Genomic DNA, 9,977 nt, shown 5'->3' with positions numbered 1-9,977 from the left:
GTGTGCGTTGTGAATTTAGAGGTGGGCGATTTTATTCGGACCGCCGGTCGCGGTTCAGAACTGGAAGTTTGGAACCGGCATCTGACGGGCTACGATTGGGCAAATATTTGAACCGAAACCGCCGATTTGGGTGAATATAAAATATATATATATATATATATTTATAAAAATTAATATTTTTTAAAAAGTCAATTTTTGCAAATAATCCATACTGAAATTTTATATACCACATCCTTAAATGTTGTTTGATGTGAATCCGGGTGTTCAACATCTATAATACAACGTCCGAGGGTCGAAAGTCGTGGGTTGATTGGGGTTCAAGAAGAGCGTGAAGACGTGACAAGGACAAGGAGTCAAGCTGGAGCTAGTTGTTTCATTTCTTGGCTGGTTATTGTGGGAGTTTATTGAGAGTATTTAGCAAGAACAAATTTTGTGCATGGTATGTTTCTTGAATCCACAAGATTCATAGTAATTTTATACTGCTACATTTTCAATGTGAGATAATATGGTGTCAAAATGAATTTTTTATAGCTACCTGTTTAGATCATTCATTCTTCTATTTCATGCGGTATATCAAATTTTCTCTTGTCTTCTCTTTTTCTTTCTTTTTTATTCTATATTTATAGAAAAATGATATGTTCAAATAATTAGATATGAATACTGTCGTGTTGGTAAAACGTATTGTTTAAAATGTATTGGCACAATGAGAAAATATGAATTTACTTGAAAGTGATGTGATGATGGAAGCTGATATCTCATGCAAGAAAAAGATGGTCCCAATTTTGCCAAGTTAGATATAAAATGAACTACTATTTCTCAAATAGTAACCAGACCACCAAAGGAAAAGAAAGCAGTATAAACGTACGGGTTAAATTCGACGATACACAGCAGATCGATTCAGAGCCGACTAAGAAGCAGCAGCCAACGACTCGATCAATAGCTGGTATCCTTCAGGCACTATGGCCTGTAAGTGTACACACCCTGCCAATGCTGGGACATCTGAGTTCACGTCTATAAACCTCGCCAGCAACAGTAGCAGATGAAAGTCTGAAATCTGTATCACAAAGGGAAGATTCTTTGCTCGATCCAGATGATTTTTCAACGCCCTCATTGTCACGGGGGTGTTCCTGTTCTCAATAGGAAATGTTGAAGAAAGTGGACCCTGAAATTATCACAAGAGCTTCCATCAGTGATTATGTGACAAGAAAACATATCATATAAGCATCATCAGAGATTTCATTTTAAGAGAGATGAAAAAATAGAGATAATGTTCTCTCCATTTTAAGAAACATTTCATTTTTACTATGACAACCTAAAAAGAAAAACATTTCGTGGGACATAAGAAGTGTATAACAAATGGTATTAGAGCCCATGTGGCTTTGAGTCGAGCTTGGATGAGCCCTGGTTAGGAAAGCTGTAATCCATCCCACATCGGAGAATGAAGGGAAGTTGGAAGTTGTATATAACTGTTATTCAACCCCAGTAAATTTAAGGAGTTTTGAGAGTGATCCAAAAAAAATCTTTACAGACTCAACCTAAAGCGGACAATTTCAAACCAATGTGATCGAAACAAATTTTTCACATTTTTTGTATTTTTTATACTTAAAAAATATATTGTCGGTTTTTATAATAGACAATTGCTGACACTGAAATAAATGCCACGTCGTCAACTCTTATCTAACTCTTATCTAACTTCCCTAGCTTACACAAGCCTTAACTAACTTCCTTTGCTAACAACTTTAACAATTTCTTCTTCACTGTCTCTCAGTTCTTCGGCATCCTTCTTCCATATACCACTGTACCATAAAAGTATGAACACTTTCTTTATTCAAAAACACAACTAACACTTAAGTCGAGACATGATTACCTCATTTAACCAGATGTCTCTCTAAAATATACTGCCCTCGTTCCTCTATAAGTAAGACGTTTTCATTCGGCCGTTATTTTGCAAAAATAATAATAAATAGTTAGAATTAAGAGAAAATAAAGTAAATAAGAGAATAATGTAGATACGACTCTCTTCTATATTATTCTCTATCTTACTTTACTTTTTCTCCGTTTTAACTATTTATTATATCATATTTGCAAAACAACAACAAAAAAGAACATCTCACTTATAGTGGGACATAGGGAGTACATTGGCTCCATTGATGTCTCATTGCCCAACATAAGTAGAGATATATATACCCATAGGTTGGTTTGCATCTACCTGATTCCTCATTTGTACCAACTTAAAAAAAAAAGCGTACCAACATGATATAATGTTAAAACTTTTGTACTTCACTCAGTCAAAAATTGAATAACATCTAAACACAGTTGATATATTGATATATTAAATTGAGATTTATGTGGGGTATTATTTACGCATAATTCAAACATTATATATTAGCATATAACAATGATAAAAACATGTTGTTTGAATAATGTAATTAGCCCTAAAATAATGATAAAATATTTTGTACTTTCTCCGTCCGCCATTAGGAGTCTCATTTGAGTTCGGCACGAGTTTTAAGAAATGTAAAGTAAAGTACGTGAGAAAAGATAGTGGAATATGTGGCTCATTTTTAATAGAATGTGGGTGGAATAAGTTAATGGAAAATGATGTGCACCTACCATTTATAGTAAATGAACCGGGACTCCTAATGGCGGACGGACTAAAATGGAGACTCCTAATGGCGCACGGACTAAAATGAGGACTCCTAATGGCGGACGGAGGGAGTAGTGTAATAATAGAGTGCTCATTTCAGTTGTAAGAAGAAGGCAGAAGAAGTAAGAAGAAGGCTGATGAAGAAGGAAGAAGAGTTTGAAGAACTAGCCGTTGGAAAGTTAGTTAGGTTGTTGTAAAGAGCAGTTGACAGCTCTTGGTTTCTTGTTTCTTGTTTCTTGTTTCTTGTTTTCATTCAGTTAGTAGCAGTTACTACTTCTTGTATTAGCTTAAATAGAGCAGTTGCTCGTGTATGTAGATTAGAGATTGATATTCATTCAATAAAATAGATTCCATTTTCTCCAAGAAATCGCCTACTTTCAATACTAGAGTGTGTGTTTTCTGCATAAGTGTGTGAGTACTTCACATTACAGTGAGTGTGTGTGATCTATTCAAGAGTGTGTAAGCCTTGTGTGTTAATCCTAACAAGTGGCGCCGTCTGTGGGAAAAGGATTGAAGCTGATTTGCAGAAGTTCAAGCAGTTTCAGAGATGGCAGCAAGGCTTGATGCAGAAAAATTCACAGGCAAGAATGACTATGGCCTGTGGAAGATGAAGATGAAGGCGGTTTTGATCCAACAAGGCTTGGCTGCAGTGCTTTCAAAACCTGAGGAAAAGGGAAAGGCTCCAGTGCTTGATGATAAAGCACAAATAAAGATGGAGGAGATGCAGCTCAAGGCACACTCTGCAGTGATTTTGTGCCTTGGAGATAAAGTCTTGAGGGATGTTCAAGAAGCCAAGACTGCGGTGGAGATCTTGGATAAGTTGGATGAAGTTTACTTGGCCAAATCATTGGCTAACCGGCTGTATCTCAAGAAGAGGCTCTATGCCTATAGTTTCTCTGGAGAGAAATCTATCATAGAGCAGTTAGAGGAGTTCAACAAGATCATTGATGATCTGGGCTCTGTGGATGTTAAAGTTTCAGATGAAGACAAGGCTATTCTTACATTGAATGCCTTGCCTAGCTCTTATGACCAGTTGAGTGATGCAATCATCTATGGCAGAGATAAGCCTATCACCTATGCAGAAGTCTACTCGGCCCTGATGGCTAAGGAACTCCAGAAGACCACCAGCAGAGGCTCTGCAAGCTCTAATGTTCAAGCTGCAGAGGCCAAGAAGCAGAATTTCAAGAAGAAGTTTGAGGGCACAAAACCCTCAAGCTCTGATGCTCAGAAGGAAACCAGAGCATGTTATTGGTGCAAGAAACCAGGGCACTTGAAGAAGGATTGCCATGCATGGAAGAGAAAACTAGCCTCTGAGGGCCACAACACTTCTGATTGTGTGGAGAGTACTGATCCCCCTGCTCAACTTATGAATATCAGTGATAATGGGATCAGTCACAGGTGGATAATGGACTCAGGGTGCAGCTTCCATATGTGCCCCAACAAATCTTGGTTTCATGATCTTCAGGAAGCATCAGGGACTGTAGTCCTTGGCAATAACCATGTGTGTCAGATCAAAGGGATAGGGAAGGTGAAGCTAAGTTTGCAAGATGGCTCAATGAAGATTCTGACTGGAGTGAGGTTCATTCCAGAGGTGAAAAGGAACCTCATATCACTGGGAATGTTGGAAGAGAAGGGTTTCACATTGTGATGTGTCAGGGAAAGATGCTTGTGAAATCTGGGAATGCAGTAATGATGGAGGCTGACAGAGAGCATGTGCTTTACTATCTTAATGCAAAGGCAGTTGGTGGAGAGAGCAATGCGGTTTTAGAAGAGTCCTTGAAGCTGTGGCACATGAGGCTGGGCCACCTAGCTGAAGGGACCATGAAAGAACTCATCAAGAAGGGTCTGATTCCTGGAGAATTCAAGAAAATGGATCCATGTGAGCAATGCATACTTGGTAAAGCAAAGAAGGCACCCTATTCAACAGGTACTCACTCATCTACAGCCCCATTAGACTACATACATAGTGATCTCTGGGGCCCTTCACCTGTAAGCTCAATTGGTGGTGGGAAATACTACCTTGCTATTATTGATGACTACACTAGGAAATTGTGGGTGTACATACTGAAAGAAAAGTCAGAAACATTCACAAAATTCAAGATGTGGTGTAAGGAGGTGGAGCTAGAGAAGGGAAGGAGTGTTAAATGCCTAAGAACTGATAATGGCTTAGAGTACTTATCTGCTGAGTTTGACTTGTTTTGCAAAGAGAAGGGTATGAGGAGGCACAGAACTGTTCCTAATAATCCTCAACAAAATGGTGTTGTAGAGAGGATGAATAGGACTATCCTAGAGAGGGTAAGGTGCTTGCTACTCAGTTCTGGTCTGAGCAGCAGATTTTGGGGTGAAGCTGTGTATACAGCAGCCTATCTCATTAACAAATGTCCATCCACTGCTCTAAAGTCTGAGACCCCTGATTACATGTGGTATGGAGCTCATAGTGACTACTCAAAGTACAAGGTGTTTGGGTGTGCAGCCTATGCTCATGCTAGGCAAAGCAAGCTTGAAGCTAGGGCTCTGAAATGTATCTTGCTGGGATATCAGAGGGGTGTTAAGGGGTATAGACTCTGGTGTATTGAGCCTGGTAAACAGAAAGTAATTGTGAGCAGGGATGTGGTGTTCTTGGAGGATCAGATGCCCTACTTGAAAGAGAAGCTGGAATCCAGTGAAGTTGAGGGTGATTTCTTCAAGGTGGAGCCTGTGGGACTTGGCCTAGGAGCAGGTGGAGCTACTGACTCAGAAACTGAGTCTGAAAATGATGATACTCCATCTCAGGAACAAAGGAGTAATGAGCCTACAGCTGATCCTAACAGAGAATATCAGATTGCAAGAGATAGAGGAAGAAGGAAAGCAAAGCCCCCTGAGAAATTTTCTGATGTGGTCTACTATGCTCTTTGTGCTGCAGAGAGTGTTGATGGTGCAGATCCTCTCACCTATAAAGAAGCCATGAGGAGTAAAGATAGAGAAAGGTGGATACAAGCCATGAATGAAGAAATAGAGTCTTTACTCAAGAACAAAACCTGGAGTTTGGTGGACAAATCCAAGCTGAACACAGATGGAAAGGAAAGGAAACTGATCAGCTGCAAGTGGTTGTTTAAAAAGAAGGTGGAGACCACTGACAAAGACAGAATCAGGTTCAAAGCAAGGCTGGTGGCAAGGGGATTTACACAGCAAGAAGGAGTTGACTTCAATGAGGTGTTTGCTCCGGTTGTTAAGCACACATCTATTAGGATTTTGTTGGCTGTGGTGAATCAGCTAGATTGGGAATTGCAGCAGCTTGATGTGAAGACTGCCTTCCTAAATGGTGACCTAGAGGAGACTATCTTCATGGAACAGCCAGAGGGCTATGTGAAGATTGGAGAAGAAAGCAAGGTGTGCTTGCTACAAAAGAGTCTTTATGGTCTTAAGCAAAGTCCAAGACAGTGGAACAAGAAGTTTGATGCACAAATGAAGAAGATTGGCTTCATTAGATCAGAGTTTGATGACTGCATCTACATAAAGAAGTCAGGCAGAACTCCTATTGCCTATCTATTACTTTATGTGGATGATATGCTGCTTGCAGGACCTTCTTTGACAGAAATTCAGAAAGTTAAGGAGGATTTGAAGTCTAGCTTTGAGATGAAGGATCTGGGAGAAGCTAGGAAGATCCTAAGCATAAATATTCTGAGGGATAGAGGCTGCAAGAGGCTGTGGATGCTTCAAACTGACTACATTGAAAAGGTCTTGCAGAGATTCAAAATGGAAAATGCAAAACCTGCATCAACCCCACTGTCACAGAGTTTTAGACTATCTAAGGAGCAGGCGCCTAAAACTAAGCAAGAGGCTGAGGAAATGGAGTCTGTCCCCTATGCTAGTGTGGTTGGAAGTGTTATGTACACAATGATATGTACCAGACCAGACCTTGCTCATGCAATTTCAGTGACTAGTAGATACATGGCTGACCCGGGGAAGGAGCATTGGAATGCCCTTAAGTGGATTCTGAGGTACATGAAATCAACCAGTGGCTGGGGAGTTGTTTTCAATAGCTGGGAAGGTGAATCTGAGGAGGTTGTTCAGGGCTACTGTGATGCAGACTTTGCTGCAAACCTGGACAACAGAAAGTCCCAAACAGGCTACCTTTTCACCATGTTTGGAACTGTGATCAGCTGGAAATCAGGTTTACAAAGTGTTGTTGCTCTCTCAACAACAGAATCAGAGTATATGGCTCTCACTGCAGCTGTACAGGAGAGTTTTTGGATCCAGGGAGTGATTTCTGAATTTGGTTTTAACCAAAAGACAATGGTGATTCACTGTGATAGTAGTTCAGCTATGTGCTTGGCTAAACATCAGTTTTTCCATGAGAGGAGCAAGCACATAGACATAAGACTACATTTTATTAGAGATGAGATTGAAAGAGGGAGAGTGAAGGTGGTAAAGATTAGCACCTTGCACAATCCAGCATATATGCTAACTAAATCTCTAAGTAGAGATAAGTTTGATCATTGTAAGGAATTGATCAACGTTTGCTGTAAGAACTGAAGTGAGCCCTCAGGTGGAGAATTGTAATAATAGAGTGCTCATTTCAGTTGTAAGAAGAAGGCAGAAGAAGTAAGAAGAAGGCTGATGAAGAAGGAAGAAGAGTTTGAAGAACTAGCCGTTGGAAAGTTAGTTAGGTTGTTGTAAAGAGCAGTTGACAGCTCTTGGTTTCTTGTTTCTTGTTTTCATTCAGTTAGTAGCAGTTACTACTTCTTGTATTAGCTTAAATAGAGCAGTTGCTCGTGTATGTAGATTAGAGATTGATATTCATTCAATAAAATAGATTCCATTTTCTCCAAGAAATCGCCTACTTTCAATACTAGAGTTTAGTGTGTGTTTTCTGCATAAGTGTGTGAGTACTTCACATTACAGTGAGTGTGTGTGATCTATTAAGAGTGTGTACGCCTTGTGTGTTAATCCTAACAAGTAGTAATAATATAATTAGTCCTCAACCAAACCATGACACTTGAGCATCAGAAATCGAGAGTGATTTTACATCATTGTTGAAACGTAAAATATACAATGTCTAAGTGTGCTGGAACAAGTGAACATCGCACCAACAAAAAAAGGGTGACCCTCAGCATCCAGACTAAATCTATTCCTCTCAAATTTATAGATCAGAAACTACCAATCAGGGGTTCTCTTTCTCGAAAACTTCACTTGCATATTTCCAGTGTACAACTTTCCATACATTCTTCAAGTAATCGGGCCTCACGTTCTTGTACTGCACAAATCAAAGCAATGAAACGGCATCAACGATAAGATTTGCATAGCCGGTGAGATAAGAGACGACTAAACTAAAAGCCAAAAAGATGTGCACGGCAAGGGATGAATGAATGCACTACTTGTGTATGCCTCAGCGGCGAGTAACGTGTCAAGCACAATAATTAACCAAGATATGTAATACTAGAAGCCTTGCGACTGTGACCATTGTCGATAGCTGTAAACAAGCAGTGGACTTTTGCACATTGAGAATTGGCTACAAATAACAAGTTCAATAAGAGGAAGTACCTGCAAATAGTATGCATGTTCCCAGACATCAATACCAAGAAGAGGGATCAAACTAGCTCCTTTACTAACAAGTGGATCCTGCAATAGAACACGACGAAACAGAATGGAAAGTTTCATGAAATCAGAATTCTGAACTCAGTAATTTATTGATTTCTTTCTGCTTTTGAGTGACAGGGGAAGCATGTTAGTTTCAAGTTCGACAATGTAACGAAACTGAAAGCATTGGATGTAAAATCAAACACACATGAACGGAGCATGGTTAAGCAGCAAAAGTAGTATTAAAAGATCATACATATAGTTGGTGTTCGGTTTCCTAGATAAATTAGTACCAATATATAATCTAGGATTGAGTTGTGAGATATTTTAGTTGGAGAGGGTTGCCAATGACTAACTATAACGTGATTATTCATCTAGGATTGAGTTACAGGATTCAATCTCAAGAACCAAACACAATACATATCTAATCTCGAGATATAATCTTGCCAACCGAACAGCCCCACAGTTTCTTCTAGAACAGAACAAACGAGACTTGCCTGATTTTCGGTGGTCTCTACTACCAAGTGCTTGAATTCTTTGTCCAAACCAAGCCACTAGAAAAACCAATTAAGCAGTTCAAGGATATACACCATTCAGAAGCATCACATGCAAATAACCACGGTGACAGAGAAATATACTCATACCACCCATCCCGAACCATGAACAGCAGCACCTTCTGCACTCATCTTCTGTATTAGAGCTTCAAAAGATCCAAAGTTGTTGTCGATGGCCCAACGCAAAGGACCACGAGGAGGCTCTCCGCCACCAGCCTAAAAGAGAGATTACTTAGTAAAAAGAGGTTTTGTACCCAAAATTTGAACAATAAAACAGAAACGCAACTAGCAAACATTAATTGGTTTACATACACGAACAGGAGCAAGATTCTTCCAGAAAATCGAGTGATTAACATGACCTGTCAAAGAAAAGTTTCAATAGCTTGGCCACACAAGAAGCATAAGTAGCCACAACAAGACATTGCCTTCTTCGTCAACAATCTCTATATTTTTCTTAAAAGATATACAATGCCAATTGCAATTTGATTGAGAAAGGAACATAACAATGTAATTTCCAGAAAAACTAAATCAATTAGAACATCAGAGTGAAAGCACATAAATGCCAAAAATTAAGAAAAAAGAAAATTGAGAAATGGAAGAAATTGGAAATGAGATATACCTCCTCCGTTGAAGTTGATAGCGCTCTGAAGCTTGACAGCGGTGGAGGCATCGCCTTTAGCGGCGGCTGCTTGGAGCTGGTCAAGTGCCTTGTTGTAATTGGTGATGTATGTTTGGTGGTGCTTCTGGTGGTGGAGCTGCATGATCTCGGAGCTGATGGCGGGCTCCAGATCGCCGTAATCGTAGGGCAGATCGGGCAGAGAGAGAGAGTGTGGAGGCCGCGGGAGGCGAGAGGAGCTGCCGGATTTCTGGTGATTAGGGTTCGGAGCGCCATTAGAGTATGAAGAAGACACACACCAAAAGAGGGGGAAAACAAGTGAGAGTGGAAGTTAATCCCCACAATCCGAACCAAAGCAACCGTTCCATTTCACGAAATTTAGGGTGTCCACAATAAGGAGGACTTAGAGGTCTCCGAACCGGACGAACCGGCCCGGAACCGTCTCCGGCGGTTCTGAACCGGAACCGCCCGAACCACCCGGCCGGTTCAGGTTTGCAGAATATGAAGCGTAACCGGCGGTTCCGAACCGCCGGTCTCGCCGGAACTGCCGGTTCGGCGGTTCCCGACACCTTTTCAGACCTACTTCCTAGCCTTTTCAGAA

The 9,977-nt window shown here is 40.4% G+C and overlaps 1 pseudogene; it reads right to left on the bottom strand.

The window, feature by feature from the left end:
* Positions 1-7,600: 7,600 nt before the first annotated feature.
* LOC121810873 lies at positions 7,601-9,726 on the bottom strand (annotated as a pseudogene).
* Between the last annotated feature and the right edge of the window lie 251 nt (positions 9,727-9,977).

This window comes from Salvia splendens, chromosome 7, assembly GCF_004379255.2.
Source record: "Salvia splendens isolate huo1 chromosome 7, SspV2, whole genome shotgun sequence".
Taxonomy (NCBI): domain Eukaryota; kingdom Viridiplantae; phylum Streptophyta; class Magnoliopsida; order Lamiales; family Lamiaceae; genus Salvia; species Salvia splendens.
The sequence above is the reverse complement of the archived record's forward strand: the minus strand, read 5'-3'. Positions and strand labels throughout refer to the sequence as shown.